Here is a 16026-nt window from a genome sequence, read left to right as displayed (position 1 = left end):
TTTTGCATATCTTTTTGGACAGTGTGCTTCATTTGATTAATTCTCCATATGTTTCATGGGGGTTGTTTTGTCTCTGTATTTAGGGTGTGTAGTGGTTTCTCATGATTTTTTTGTTGTCATTTTCAGGTTTTTGTTATCATCGTGTGTTTCTTGGTGGCAGTTAACGTCTACTTGTAGTCGTTTAGCACCTCCTTGGGTTTGTTTGTCGGTTTCTGTAGTTGTTTTGTGTCGGTTTTTAACACTGTTTTGGTCTATTTTGAGTTTGTTTGTTTGTTTTTTTTATTGCGGTGGTCTCTGTGATTGTTTTGCATCTTCCTTTGAGTTATCATAACTTGATTTCTTCTTTTTGTGGTGGTTTCCCGCATCTATGTAGTCGTTGTGTGTCTGTTTATAAACCTTTTTTAATTTGTCTGTGGTTTAGCACCTCCTTGTGGTCATTTTGAGTTTATTTTGCAGGTCTTTATAGTAATTTTTCTTAGTAAGCCACTTGACCCCTGAATCACTAATTGTGTTAACAGATGAAGCAGGAGCTCTCTACAAATGGAAATGGAAGCAGAAAATATTACATTACATGTCATTTGTTAGACGCTTTTATCCAAAGCGACTTGCATACATTCAGTACTGAGGACAATCCCCACAGGAGCAACGACACGCTGACTGCAGTGGGACTCGAACTTGCTACATATAGTTTTACGTTCAATACATGGTTTTTTAATAACATCACATCATGTTTCTGTTGAAGTTCTTTCTCCCTGACCCTGGCTCGAACAAACCCCTCACGTGATCTTAGTGTGAAAATATCTACGATGAAAAGCTTTGAGTTTGTATCGGTGTGAAAGTGTGCTGACCGATCTGGAGACAGACGTGAGGTTATTGAACGGAAACAAATGCACTCTTTCTCCTCTGCTGGACGGGACACGCTGCTCGTCTCTCTGCAGCTGAGAAGATACTACACAAAGAGAACCTTGTATCTGCTATTTAAAGACCTGCTGTGATTTATGTACTCTCAACTTGCTTTGACAGGATTTCATGAACGGACATTTTTTGCATCAATCATAAAAGATGTGACGACAAATATCAATGTGTTTTAGACACTTAGAAATGTATTTTTGTAATTATAACACCAAAGAATTTCAACCAAAGCCATTTTAAGGACTACATTATTTTAATCATGTCCAACATATGCGTTCTATTTTGTATTGTGATGAAATGTGAAAGACTGACTTTAACGTAAAATATTTGTCAGTATCAAACAGTGACTGAGATTCTCTATTTTGTACTTTTAAATATAACATATTAAGGTTTCAAGATTTATTTTAAAGAGTCCTCTCCTGCTGATGTTCAGGTGTATATCAGTATGTAGTGTCTCTACTTTAAAGAGTCCTCTCCTGCTGATGTTCAGGTGTATATCAGTATGTAGTGTCTCTACTTTAAAGAGTCCTCTCCTGCTGATGTTCAGGTGTATATCAGTATGTAGTGTCTCTCCTGGGACATGTGTCCATGCTTTAATGTACCAAAAGCTCTTTATTTTTCTCATACTGCCTGTGCTGCCGCTTAGAGATGTCCCGCCCCTCAGCCTATCAGGTGCAATGTGTTGAAGCGCTAGCAAATTTGTACATGTTCAGCTAAATTTGCTCAGCAAGAGATATTGGAAATAATGCCCTTTTATTTTTGTATTTGTAATTCTGGTTGTGTGTGTGTGTGTGTGTGTGTGTGTGTGTGTGTGTGTGTGTGTGTGTGTGTGTGTGTGTGTGTGTGTGTGTGTGTGTGTGTGTGTGTGTGTGTGTGTGTGTGTGTGTGTGTGTGTGTGTGTGTGTGTGTGTGTGTGTGTGTGTGTGTGTGTGTGTGTGTGTGTGTGTGTGTGTGTGTGTGTGTGTGTGTGTGTGTGTGTGTTGACCTTGTGACACAAGCAATACATTAGTTAATTAATTAAATATGTACCTTTAGTTGATGGGAGCTCCCCTAGTTGACCTGTCCTGATACTATTTGGGTTTCATGCAGTGTCCAAATATAAAGTTGTATTTGAATAGTAGTAGTTTTGGTATAATTGACTGTATTCTAACTTGTTTATTTATATGGAGCATATGTATTTATCACAGATTACTCGATGATATGAACGCTGTTATCTTTCTGTATCTTCTGCCTGCAGTAGCTGAACTCTGCCGGCAGGGGGCCTTCTCCAATTGTAAACAACAACCAAAGCTCCTCTGTATCTGACAGGAGGTCTCACTTCGAGCAAAATAAAATAGTAGGCGGTCACAACTCTCATATACGCCATGATCTCATTTCTCTCACACACACACACACACACACACACACACACACACACACACACACACACACACACACACACACACACTGAAATATGATAATATTATGTAATAATCTGCAGTTTTTTTATTAAGTAAACAGTTTGAAACCTTTTCTTTAATGTAATAATTTCAAAAAATTGTCTTCCAGTCTTGAAGTTACAACTAAAGGTATTAAATACATGTAGAGGAGTAGAAGTACAAAGTAACATAACATGGAAATACTCAAGTGAAGTACAAGTACACGTCTGGCTTTTAATGTGGGATTGTTGTTGTATTGCTTGATTTTAATTTGACTTCAACTATATTTATTTGTTGTTCTTTTCTTTTCACTATCTCTGTAAAGCGACTTTGAGCACCTGTAAAAGCGCTAACAAAATTAATCTGTTATTAATATGATTAGGTACCTCAAAATTGAGAGATTCTGCGGAGTGTGACCCCCTCCTCTGAGAGACTCTGCACGGAGTGAGACCTCCTCCTCTGAGAGACTGACTGAGACCTCCTCCCTCTGAGAGACGGACCTCCTCCCTCTGAGAGGCGGAGTTAGACCTCCTCCTCTGACAGCGGCTCCACTACGTCAGGTCTCCCCGGGTGAAGATGTCTGCCTCGGGTACAGGCTGCGGACCCGCCTCGGGACCCGGGTGCGGGGCTTCAAACCCCCGAAAGTTTAGCGAGAAGATAGCGCTGCACACCCAGCGACAGGCCGAGGAGACGGCCGCCTTCCAGGAGGTCATGATGGACATCACCTCCACCAGGGTGAGTGTGATGCGAGCTGCCCGGAGGATCAGAGGCCTCCCCGGGCTCCATGAGAGCCTCATTATCCGGCCTCCACACGGCGCTCCGCTTGGACCTCACGGTGTAAAGCAGCCGCTCAGAGGCTATGTTTCCCGGCTGGAGTGTTAGCTGCTGTCCGCTTCCGATGCGAAGTCAGCGGAGTTAGCATCAGCGTTAGCCACCGGGGCTAAGTGTTGTTTACTCTTAGGTGGTAGAAGTACTCAGATATTTACTTACAGTGGTGTAAAGTAACTAAGTACATTTACTCAAGTACTGTGCACAATGACTACTTTTACTTGAGGAACATTTGTACTTTTAGACCGTACTTCTACTTGTACTCAAGTACCAGACCTGTGTACTTCTACTTTTACTCAAGTAAAATATCGGACTACTTCTACTTTTACTCAAGTAAAATATCGGACTACTTCTACTTTTACTCAAGTACAAGATCTGAGTACTTTTACTTTTACTCAAGTAAAATATCGGACTACTTCTACTTTTACTAAGTACATGATCTGAGTACTTCTACTTTTACTCAAGTACCAAACCTGACTACTTCTACTTTTAATAAGTACCAGACCTGAGTACTTCTACGTTTACTCAAGTACCAGACCTGAGTACTTCTACGTTTACTCAAGTACCAGACCTGAGTACTTCTACTTTTAATAAGTACCAGACCTGAGTACTTTACGGTTCCAGCTGACTTCTGACACATGCTAAGTGTTTATTAACTGAAGCAGGAAGTGATGCTTCAGACCTGCAGCTAAAACACAACGTTTATTCTAACATACTTTATGTGGGTTTTCATAAGTGTTCTTATAAAGAAGAGAATGTTAAAGATTATTTTTAAAGTTAACATTAAGCAGCAACTCTTGTATTGGACTGAATCTTCAGATGGTGTATTATTCATCCCTATACTACCATTTTTTTTTTTTTTAAACCAAACGTTCCTGGTTAAATGTAATCTGTGTCCTTCTTTCATTCTCATGGTTGGTTTGGGCATGATGTTTCCAGCTCTCACTGAGGCTAACCATGACTAACTATGAGAGCTATAAATCCCATGAATCCCAATACAGCTGCTGGGCTTCCTCCGTGTGTGAGGCAGGAGTGCTGCAGGATTATGGGGATTATTTAGTGCTTAAATATGTTCATCAGGTGAGATGTTGTGCTGCGTGGGTACAGGTGTACTGCCTTTAAGCGTCTTTGGGCGATGTGAAAGGTGCCAAATAAATGTCCTGTTTTATTATTATGATTATTGCCAGGCACGACATACTAACATGTTACTTTGGAAAGTTGAAATAGCCTTTCTCCTTTTTGTTTTCTGAGTTTAAAAGCTAATAAAGATGCAATTAAAGCACAATTCTGTTCAATTACAGCTTTAAAATAATCTATTTTACGGTTGAGGCGTCCTTGGTATTCTTTCACTCCCCTTCTGAGAACACAGAGCTGCTGATGCGAGTCCAGCTGTTACACATCCATCCATCTCTTGTAATAAATCAGCTTTTATTTTCCAGAGGAATCACCGCAGAGCGAGCACACAATGCAATGGATCAGCCGCTGTCTCGTCTCACGTCTCACGATCGATAAAGTTATTCAATTAAGCTCTGGACAGTCGGCTCTCTCCTTAAACACGCAGCCCTTTCTCTCTTTATCTGCAGATTAACAGGCACAAGCAATTCTTTAAAAAGGACGTGTTAATCGATACTGAGCGTGATTGATACTCGTCTGAAAAGAGACACACACACACACACACACACACACACACACACTCTCCAATCAGCTAATAGCATCAGGGTGTGTGTGTTGCTAGCAGCCGTAGCTCCTCGTTGGAAGCTGTTCAGTATTGATATGCAGTTTATCTTCCAAACATCACACACACACACACACACACACACACACACACACACACACGCTTTAAACTACAGAAATCAGAGGCAGCAGTTTGAACAGGTAGTAGCAGAAGAAGTACTCGGGTCTCTTACGTGAATTATTATTATTATTGAGGGACATTGTCTGTTTCTTTTTCAAAATAAAAGATCTCTTTTGTTGAGTAGACAGAATCCCTTCATTTGTTATCAAAAGGCTTTTATTTTTGAAATAGTTGCAGGAAAGTGTTATTGGAAATAGCAGTGACTTTCACAGCTCCCTTTACACAGTATAGGCTTCTTAGTTACTGAATATTATTATTGTTTACAAATTATCTGTCTCTACTTTAAAGAGTCCTCTCCTGCTGATGTTCAGGTGTATATCAGTATGTAGTGTCTCTACTTTAAAGAGTCCTCTCCTGCTGATGTTCAGGTGTATATCAGTATGTAGTGTCTCTACTTTAAAGAGTCCTCTCCTGCTGATGTTCAGGTGTATATCAGTATGTCGTGTCTCTACTTTAAAGAGTCCTCTCCTGCTGATGTTCAGGTGTATATCAGTATGTAGTGTCTCTACTTTAAAGAGTCCTCTCCTGCTGATGTTCAGGTGTATATCAGTATGTAGCGTCTCTACTTTAAAGAGTCCTCTCCTGCTGATGTTCACGTGTATATCAGTATGTAGTGTCTCTACTTTAAAGAGTCCTCTCCTGCTGATGTTCAGGTGTATATCAGTATGTAGTGTCTCTACTTTAAAGAGTCCTCTCCTGCTGATGTTCAGGTGTATATCAGTATGTCGTGTCTCTACTTTAAAGAGTCCTCTCCTGCTGATGTTCAGGTGTATATCAGTATGTAGTGTCTCTACTTTAAAGAGTCCTCTCCTGCTGATGTTCAGGTGTATATCAGTATGTAGCGTCTCTACTTTAAAGAGTCCTCTCCTGCTGATGTTCACGTGTATATCAGTATGTAGTGTCTCTACTTTAAAGAGTCCTCTCCTGCTGATGTTCAGGTGTATATCAGTATGTAGCATCTCTACTTTAAAGAGTCCTCTCCTGCTGATATTCAGGTGTATATCAGTATGTAGTGTCTCTACTTTAAAGAGTCCTCTCCTGCTGATGTTCAGGTGTATATCAGTATGTAGTGTCTCTACTTTAAAGAGTCCTCTCCTGATGATGTTCAGGTGTATATCAGTATGTAGCGTCTCTACTTTAAAGAGTCCTCTCCTGCAGGTGTGTATCAGCACCTCTTTTCCCCCTCTGTCTGAAACCAGAGATGTAGTCGTTGTTATCTCGGTGCGTGTCTCTCTGTAATGGTGTTGCCGTGTTCCAGCCTGCAGACTAACAGTGGTTACCATCTGAGTCATAATAAGTTGTTTGTTTGGTTGTTTTTAGGAAAGATATTCTTAGAAACCGATGATTGTTAGTTTATCTCACATCCACAAGTGTTTATCTCTTTTTACTTTCACGCCATCTTTCCTCCTAATGTTGGTGTTTAGCATTTAGAAAAGCCTCAAAACTTCAAGTCACCTTTGTATGGGAAGGCGTCACGATAATAACGTTACTCATATATATTTTATTCTATTAAGGGATACATTGTAAGTTATGTCAATGTGAAAGTGTTCCACTGAGGTGGACGATGACGTCTAATATCTATTCTTATTGTACAATATGTGGCCGAAATCATCAGAAACGCTATAAATCATAATAAATATCTATGGTATTAACTTTTCTATTGGCTTTCTTTGATTTATGTGTCTATAATTTCATTATGCAGTTACGTTCTTAAAACAGCGGACAATACTATGGTTTTTAAATGTATTTTTTAGTATTACATTCAGTTTAATTTAGTTATATATATATATATATATATATATATATCCTATATATGAAATAGGATTTACCATTTGACTATTTTTATTTGAAGCTCTTATAGTTAAATATATAGAGAAGGGAAGATTAAGTAAAAAAAGATGTCCAATAAAAAGATAAACCATTTATAATGAAAAATAAGCAGTGAAAATGTGCACAATGTACAATATAAAACAACAGAGAGAATCTCCCTCTGGAGGGAACATCAATCAATCAATGTTTATTTATATAGCCCAATATCACACATGTTACATTTGTCTCAGTGGACTTCACAGTTTGTACAGAATATCAGTATGACAATACGACACCCTCTGTCCTTAGACCCTCTGTCCTTAGACCCTCTGTCCTTAGACCCTCTGTCCTTAGACCCTCACATCGTAAAAGGAAATACTTCCAGAGAAACCCCACAGTTTAAAGGAACATGGGAGAAACCTCAGGGAGAGCAACAGAGGAGGGATCCCTCTCCCAGGACGGACAGATGTGCAATAGATGCCGTGTGTAAATCTAAGAGATAATACATTTTACAGCGTAGGTAGGTAGACCAAATGTTTGGAAATGCATGTGTCTATAATAAGAAGATGAATCCACGAGGATGTCCATCCAGGACTCATGATCCAGGACCACAGCAGCACGATCAGCCACGACTCAGGATCCCAGCGTATATAGACACCAAAAAGACATTTGGGGAAGCTGGGTTAACATGGATTTTAGCGTCTGCAGACCATTCACATGCACTAAAACCCATAGAACACTACAGGAGAGGGAACCCCCCAAAGAGCAGAATAGGGTCCACGTTTGAAGAAGCATTAAATGGAATGAAGTAAAGTGCAATACTAGTTACTTTAGTTTACTCCCAGTTGTAGTTTGTTCTCTTGGTAAAGACTGTTCTCTGTGTCCGGTTGCAGCTGCAGGCCCAGAAGCTGCGTCTGGCCCGGAGTCAGGGGCCGTATTACGGGGGGTCTCTGCCCAACGTCAACCAGATCGGGAGGAACCATCAGGACCACTTCCAGGTGAGTACAAGTACAAGACCTGAGTACTTTTAATTGTACTCAAGTACAAGATCTGACTACTTCTACTTTTACTCAAGTACAAGACCTGAGTACTTCTCCTTTACTTGAGTACCTGACCTGAGTACTTCTCCTTTACTTGAGTACCTGACCTGAGTACTTCTCCCCTCAGGGCTCCTTCCCCTCCTCCCTGGAATCGAACCGCTCCACGCGGCACCACGGTCTGGTGGAGCGCGTGCAGAGAGATCGTGGCTTCGTGTCTCCGGTGCGACCGTACCGCCGGCAGGTATCCTTCAGTTCAGACCCTTCATTTCAGACCCTTCAGTTCAGACCCTTCAGTTCAGACCCTTCAGTTCAGACCCTTCAGTTCAGACCCTTCAGTTCAGATCCTTCAGTTCAGACCCTTCATTTCAGACCCTTCAGTTCAGACCCTTCATTTCAGACCCTTCATTTCAGACCCTTCAGTTCAGACCCTTCAGTTCAGACCCTTCAGTTCAGATCCTTCAGTTCAGATCCTTCAGTTCAGACCCTTCATTTCAGACCCTTCAGTTCAGACCCTTCATTTCAGACCCTTCATTTCAGACCCTTCATTTCAGACCCTTCATTTCAGACCCTTCATTTCAGACCCTTCAGTTCAGACCCTTCAGTTCAGACCCTTCAGTTCAGACCCTTCAGTTCAGACCCTTCAGTTCAGACCCTTCAGTTCAGACCCTTCAGTTCAGACCCTTCAGTTCAGACCCTTCAGTTCAGACCCTTCAGTTCAGACCCTTCAGTTCAGACCCTTCAGTTTCAGGACCCTTCAGTTCAGACCCTTCAGTTCAGACCCTTCAGTTCAGACCCTTCAGTTCAGACCTTCAGGTCAGACCCTTCAGGTCAGACCCTTCAGTTCAGACCCTTCAGTTCAGACCCTTCAGTTCAGACCCTTCAGTTCAGACCCTTCAGTTCAGACCCTTCAGTTCAGACCCTTCAAATCAAATCAAGTTTTATTTATATAGCACATTTTTAAACGATTTTTGGTCGAGCCAAAGTGCTGTACATATAATAAAAATACCCTACAGCAGGGGTCGGCAACCCCTGGCACGCGTGCCACCAATGGCACGCGGCACCGTAACCAGTGGCACACTAGGAATAAGTGGAATAAGTGTACAAAATATTTATTTTATTTTCGGATCCTGAACGAGACCGCCGCCAGAGCGCGTCTCCCCGTTACCTGCAGAAGGAAGCCATGCACGCAACGCAGCCCCACTCAAAAAGGCCGATCGCGAGACGTAAAATACATGACACTTTTCTCTGTGTGCGGCAAAACAAGCTCGCCAAAATGGCTTCACCAGTCTGGCAGTATTTTAAGGTGTCCGAAAAGGACTATAAAATAGCGGTATGCAACGTGTGTGTGAAGCAGAAATCCTGCAGCTCCACCCGCTGTGACGGACCGGTGAGCGGAGCAAAACACACAAGTTAGACCTAACACACTTGGCTATTTTATCTACCTTTGGAACTAGTTATAAATATATTTATTCTTCACTGTCGGGTCACTCATTACTGGATCAGTGAGCTGCATGAGATACTGACAGGCTGTCAGGAGAGAGAGAGAGGGGGAGAGAGGAAAAGAGAGCGCTTCCGCTCATTTCTCCCGTGTTATTATCCAAAGTTAATGTAAACTTGAATAATGTACTTCATTTGAATGTAACAATTATGTTGGTTGTTTGTGGAAGCGCCAGAGAATGAGCCCCATTAACTGAGTTTTAAACATCACTTTTCACGAGTGTTTTCGTCGAGCTCTTCAACACCCCCCCCCCCGTTGATAATTCACGATCGTCGGCACGCTGATAAAACATTTTTTTTAGAATGGCACTTCATATCAAAAAGGTTGCCGACCCCTTACCCTACAGTAAAGACACTTTACAGCAAATATAACAGCACAGTTTGTTCAGAATATCAGTATGAGAAAAACGACACCCTCTGTCCTTAGACCCTCTGTCCTTAGACCCTCTGTCCTTAGACCCTCTGTCCTTAGACCCTCTGTCCTTAGACCCTCACATCGTACAAGGAAAAACTTCCAGAGGAAAAACCCACATTTCAAAGGCAAAAATGGGAGAAACCTCAGAGAGAGCAACAGAGGAGGGATCCCTCTCCCAGGACGGACAGACGTGCAATAGATGCCGCGTGTAAATCGAAGAGATAATACATTTACAACGTAGGTAGACCAAATGTTTGGAAATGCATGTGTCTATATTAAGAAGATGAATCCACGAGGATGTCAACAACCCTGTGGGAGCCATCAGGGAAGTAGTATGACGAGACCCAGGCAGGACCGCAGAGACAGGCCCAGCCACGACCCGAAGTCCACGACTTGATCCAGAATTAATAAAAATATGATTTAATTAATTACTAGTTAATTAATTTTTATATTTTGATTCAAGTTATAGTATAATTAAATAATAATAAATATACTTTATTTATATAGCATTTTCCAAAAACGATTTGGTTTACAGACATACAGGCAGCGATCCCCACCCTGCTCCCAACACTACGATGGGTCAAATGCAGAATGTTCATTTCCCCTCTGTGGGACGATAAAGGGTTTATCAAATAAAAAACATCACACTCAAGAGACGGATAAAAGACAATAAGGGGAATATTAGATTATAAAACAGCCTCACCCTGACCCTGTGTTTATCAGTGAGTCTGAACAACGCCCCGCCCCGGGAGATAGGGGACCTTTAAAACCACATCAATGGATCCAGATTGACCCTGTTCCAGAGTGATGGGGGCCTCAGGGAGAGAGGCGGAGGAAGGGTACTCATGTATAAAAGACATGAAAAAGTGGATTTTGCACAATAGGTGACCTTTAAGCCCCCCCCCCCCCCCCCCCCCTCAACAACTAGTGCAGTCACTATGCTACGCTGCTGTAAAGCTATTCTCTATTCAGTTATAACTGATATGAAACGTGTCACAGGACCAGAAGCTCACCCAGGAAGTCACGCCAGTCCTCCAGATTGCACATGTGGCCGAGAAACCTCAGTTCTTTGTGCACGGATGCTTTGTGTTTCCTTAACTCTCATCTCCTCAGGTGGACAGCTCTCCGTATAACTCCGCCTACCTGTCCCCGCCTCCGGACCCCAGCTGGAGAAGGTACCCCCCCCCTCTCTCTCTTTACTTCCTGTCTGTCTCCATGTAAACGCCGCTGTCCTCGAGGAGGCCATGTTTGTTTTCAGCATCTTGTTTCTGTCTCCTCTGCTCCTGGACACCTGAGTGAAGCCTGAGGGACGCCCGGGGTCTAAAGAGGGACACAAGACGTCCGACTGTCTGCAGATCTAATTATCAGTTAAAGCTATGAAATAGTGAGGGAAAAGAGGAGTTTGATGTTAAAATGAGTTTCTCTCTGCACGCTGTTGGGCGGCTGCTAACGTTAGCTTAGCTTGTTTCTCTGATAACTCCCAACCCAGTCTCACGGCATTTCGTGTTAATTTAATCTATTGATTCGTGTTCACCAACACGATTTTCACCTTTTTTTCGTGTCACACAGAACGATTTTAAATGCAATGTATTTCTATTGGTAGTATGTTTCGTGCCTGCAACACGTCTTTTTGTCCGGTCGGGTCTTGGAAGACCAGAAGCTGTGTGGTTCATAAAAACATGTTCTTACTCAATATCTTACCCTAAGCCTAACCCTATCCCTTTTATTTTAAATTGTATAATGTCTGAGTGTTTTTTGCCGTCAGTGAGGAAAGAAATGGCTCAGAGCCTCAGAATACTGACATCTGTATTTTATGTCATCTTTTTTTCCTTCTAATTTGTTATTATTTGGTGCAGGCACGAAACATACTACCAATAGAAATACATTGCTTCTAAAATCGTTCTGTGTCAGAATACTTAAATCTGTATTTTTTTAAATGTCTTTTTCCTTCTAATTTGTTATTATTTACATTGCTTTTAAAATCGTTCTGTGTGACACGAAAAAAATGGCGAAATCGTGTTGGTGAACACGAATCAATAGATTAATTTCGTGACTATAACACGAAATGCCGTGAGACTGGGGTGCAACTCCAGATGTCTGAAATCCTTCATCCTGTAACTTAGGTTCAAATGACGCCATGACAGGAGACCAGAGGGAACTAAATAACATTTTAAACCCATTACTTTTTTCGTCTTTTAATATTGCATTAAAAAATATATATTCTCTAAAATTAAAATGGTAAATTAGCCGGAAGTCGATGAAGTGAACGTGCGCCTTTTCATCTCAGGGTTTTTTCTTGTAAACAAAGCAATTTATTTAGAGAACAGGAATATTAAACCTCATCATCTGACTCTGATTATTTTCCCCTGCAATGGTTTTTATATGAAACCCACTGCCGCCTTTAGCGTAACACTTCTCTCTGGGATAATACAAGACACAACTCAACAATTGTAGTCATTTTTAAGACATTTTAACATGGAACTGCTGCTTATTATATCATTAACATATATATATATATATATATATATATATAAACACATGTCATTTAAGGGTTTGTTAGAAAAGCAGCATCGAACTCGAAGCTCTCCGATCTCTAGAAATACTCCTGCATTGAAGATGGAGCTTTAGAGGAAGGACAAACGTATTGAATGTACCCAAACTGAAAGTACTGGCGATGATCAGATCATATTTAGTGTTTCTGGATGAGAGCATGCAGACGTAGTTTGTGCTGGGCGACGCTGAGGCTTCACCAAGGTCTTCACTCCGCAGCACTAACCTCGACACTAACAGGAAGTGGAAGCCGGCTCTGAAGAGCTCTCAGTTCTTCTTTTATTTTTCCTCTTTTTATTTGTCTTTCTTTGAGGCTATTTCTTCTCTTTTCTGCAACCGGTCGTTTTCATTTATTTTAACCTCCCAGCCTCCCTTCTGCCTGGAGGTCCTTGTAACCAACACGCACACACACGCACACGCACACGCAGGCACAGGCACACACACACACACACGCACACAAGCACACAAGCACACACAGGCACAGGCACACACACACACACACACGCACGCACGCACACAGTTCTACACACGCACGCACGCACACAGTTCTACACACACACACACGTACAGATTCACACACACACACACACATGTACAGATTCACACGCACACACAGAGGCACACAGTTCTACACACACACATGTGCAGATACACACACACACACACACACACAGGTCAACGCTCACACTCATGCAAAGGTCCACACGCAGCCCATTTAATAATTGTTTTTCTTTTAAAAAGTCTGAAATGAGAAACACCCAGAAGTCTGTTATAACGAAGGAGTTAATGGAATATTATACTGCCGATATTTACAATAAAAAAAGACTATTTAAGGAACCAGTCGCTCATAATAATCGGAGGTTAACTGAATATATTTCAGCTGTGCACAAAAGAAGATATTTAAGGTCGGCATCGTTGACGTTTTTCAGCCCTTAACAAGTCGCCGAGGAGATCATTCACAAATAAATCGTCAATAAAATAAAGGATACGCAGCTCTTGTGTCGAGTGCTCTGGCAGCAGATGAGAACCACCGAGGCTCTTTAACTGAAGCTCGAGGGGGGGGAGTCCCACTTTATAAGGTCTAAATCAGGGCTGTCATGGTTTCTGAGGCAGTTTTATTTGTATTTAAACCACACCAGGCGCCAGAGAAGTGACAACGAGACGATGGATGACATCAGCAGGGATAAATATGTGCTGAAAGGAAACAAAACACAGTGAGGGTTTGTCCTTAAGTTAAAGTTCCCCTATCATCCTCTTCTTCATCAATATATCACAGGTCTCAGATATATCCAGGGCCTGTCTCTGATTGGCTGAAACACCAAACAGATCATTGCAGCATTACCCATAATCCCCTCTGTTTCAGCCCTGTTTCCAAAGTGCTGATTCTCTGTCTGTTACTTTAGATGAAAATAAGGAGCCCCTCCCCACGCCCCTCTGAGAGAGATTTGGTTACAAAGAACTCAATGGTGCTCTAGGAGGAGATTCAGGTGATAAGGGGGGGGCAGAGGTCGCGTTAACCGAATATATTCCGTCTATGATGGATTTTTTTTTTTACAATGACGGAAAAATCTGAAAGCAGTCCGTCATTTTGATGATTAGAACAAACTCAGAACAGCGCCGAAGCTTCCCCGCAGCGACGCTCCGGTGTTAAGCCGTTATCAAATCAAATCAAATCAAATCAAATCAAGGTTTATTTATAAAGCACATTTAAAAGCGATTTTTGGTCGGGCCAAAGTGCTGTACATGTAATAACTACAATCACATAAAAACACATTTCTATAATCACAATAAAAGACAATAAATTACAACAGATATTTAAAAAAAACACAGGGAAAAGTCAGGAGTCGTGCTCCGCTCTGACTAGAAGGCCAGGGAGAAGAAGTGTGTCTTAAGAGTAGATTTAAAAACCCCTAGGGTCTGGGCCGACCTCACATGGAGGGGCAGAGTGTTCCAGAGCCTAGGGCCAGCTGCTGCGAAGGCTCGGTGCCCTCGGGTTTTGAGCCTGGTCTTGGGCACTACCAGCAGCAGCTGGTCAGCAGACCTTAAAGCTCTGGCTGGGGTGTAGCGCTGGAGGAGTTCAGCTATATAGGCCGGAGCCAGCCCATTTAGTGCTTTAAAAACAAATAAAAGGAGTTTAAAATCTATTCTGAACCGAACTGGAAGCCAGTGCAGTGAGGCCAGAATTGGGGTGATGTGGTCACGCTTTTTGTGGCCAGTGAGTAGACGTGCAGCTGCGTTCTGGACTAGCTGTAAGCGTTTAATTGAGGCCTGGTCCATACCCACGTACAGAGCGTTGCAGTAGTCCAACCTCGAGGTAACAAAGGCGTTAATAACCCTTTCCGTTATGCCGTTAAGCCGTTTCCAGACCTAACTCTGCTGAACAAATCATTGAAATATCTGGGAGTCTATACTTTAAGCTGTGGTGCGCGCCCGCGAGGTGCAGTGGGCATGCATAACACGGCATAACACCGGTGTTGTGCCAAATGATGCACCCCTTGTCACGGGAACACGCATTTCTAAATGAAACGTTTACACCTTAAAACGATGCTTAAAACGAAAAGTTAACGTCCAGGTTTTTTCAACGGTAATTGTCAGACTGCGTTTAGCTGGAGCTCATAGAGTCTTGATTCTTGTGGTTAAACTTTTCACTCCGTATTTTTGATGGTTGGGGTGTTGCAATACACGTTGGTCAGGGGGACATTATTTGTTGACGCACAGGTGGCGCGAGGGGACGACATGAGCCGAGGGACCAGCGACCACTAAACTTTATAAACTTGCTCGCTGCCTCCATCTTCTTCCTCCTCCTCCTCCTCCTCCTTCTCCTCCTCCTCCGCTTGCTTCTTCCTGCTGCTTCTTCTTTCCTCCTCCTCTCCGATGTTTTCCCGGTGGTAACTTTTTGTTCTTGTCGATCATAAAAAAAGGAATTGGTCTGGAAACTTCCCCGGGGATAAAAGCCAGTTGTTTCGTCTCCCCGTCACTGCACTCAACAGGTGAATCCCCCTCTTCCTCCCCCTCCTCTTCTTCCTCCTCTCCCTCCTCTTCCTCCCTCCATCAGAGTGGAAGTGGAGGATGAAATAATGAAAACATGTTGGGGGAAATGAGAATCCCGTGGAGCTTCTGTTTGTTTTTCTCTCTTTGGACTCAGAGATCTTTTTTGAAGATTCACACAAAATAAACGCGTCTATTTTCTCCTTTTGACTTTGACCAATCTCAAGATCGACCTCTCTTTTTTCTGTTTTCTAAACACATCTGTGAGTATACCGCTGTTATCAATATCATGAAGGTAACATGTTTGTGTCTGATACTTAGGTAAGTATAATGAAAATACTCAAGTAAAGTACAAATACCTAAAGTCCGTGTGTTTGTCTTATTGTACGGCGTGTCCTTTATCGCACGTGTCGCTGTGACTGAGTGTTGTTTATAACGGGAGCTGTCAGGTGTTCCTCCTCTCGGGGAAGCCAGCATGGCATCGCTCCGATATCACAGCTTTACTGTCATCTATCACCATGGAGATTAAAACAGCGTTGGTGTTATAGAGAGATTGTCTGATTGAAGTGTTTACGTTTTATTTAATCTCTCAGGACTAACTCTGACTCGGCGCTCCACACCAGCGTGATGAACCCCCCCCAAGGAGACCCCTTCTCCACAGGGGGGCCCCTCCAGAGCAGCAGACGCTCAGGTGAGGCCACACACACACACACA

At 42.4% G+C, this 16026-nt stretch overlaps 1 pseudogene; it reads left to right on the top strand.

Annotated features, from left to right (window-relative positions):
- The first annotated feature begins 2002 nt into the window (after positions 1-2002).
- LOC117496428 overlaps positions 2003-16026 on the top strand; it is a 28377-nt pseudogene continuing 14353 nt past the window's right edge.

The sequence above is a fragment of the Trematomus bernacchii genome, unplaced genomic scaffold (genome assembly GCF_902827165.1).
Source record: "Trematomus bernacchii unplaced genomic scaffold, fTreBer1.1, whole genome shotgun sequence".
In the NCBI taxonomy this organism is placed as follows: domain Eukaryota; kingdom Metazoa; phylum Chordata; class Actinopteri; order Perciformes; family Nototheniidae; genus Trematomus; species Trematomus bernacchii.
The sequence above is the reverse complement of the archived record's forward strand: the minus strand, read 5'-3'. Positions and strand labels throughout refer to the sequence as shown.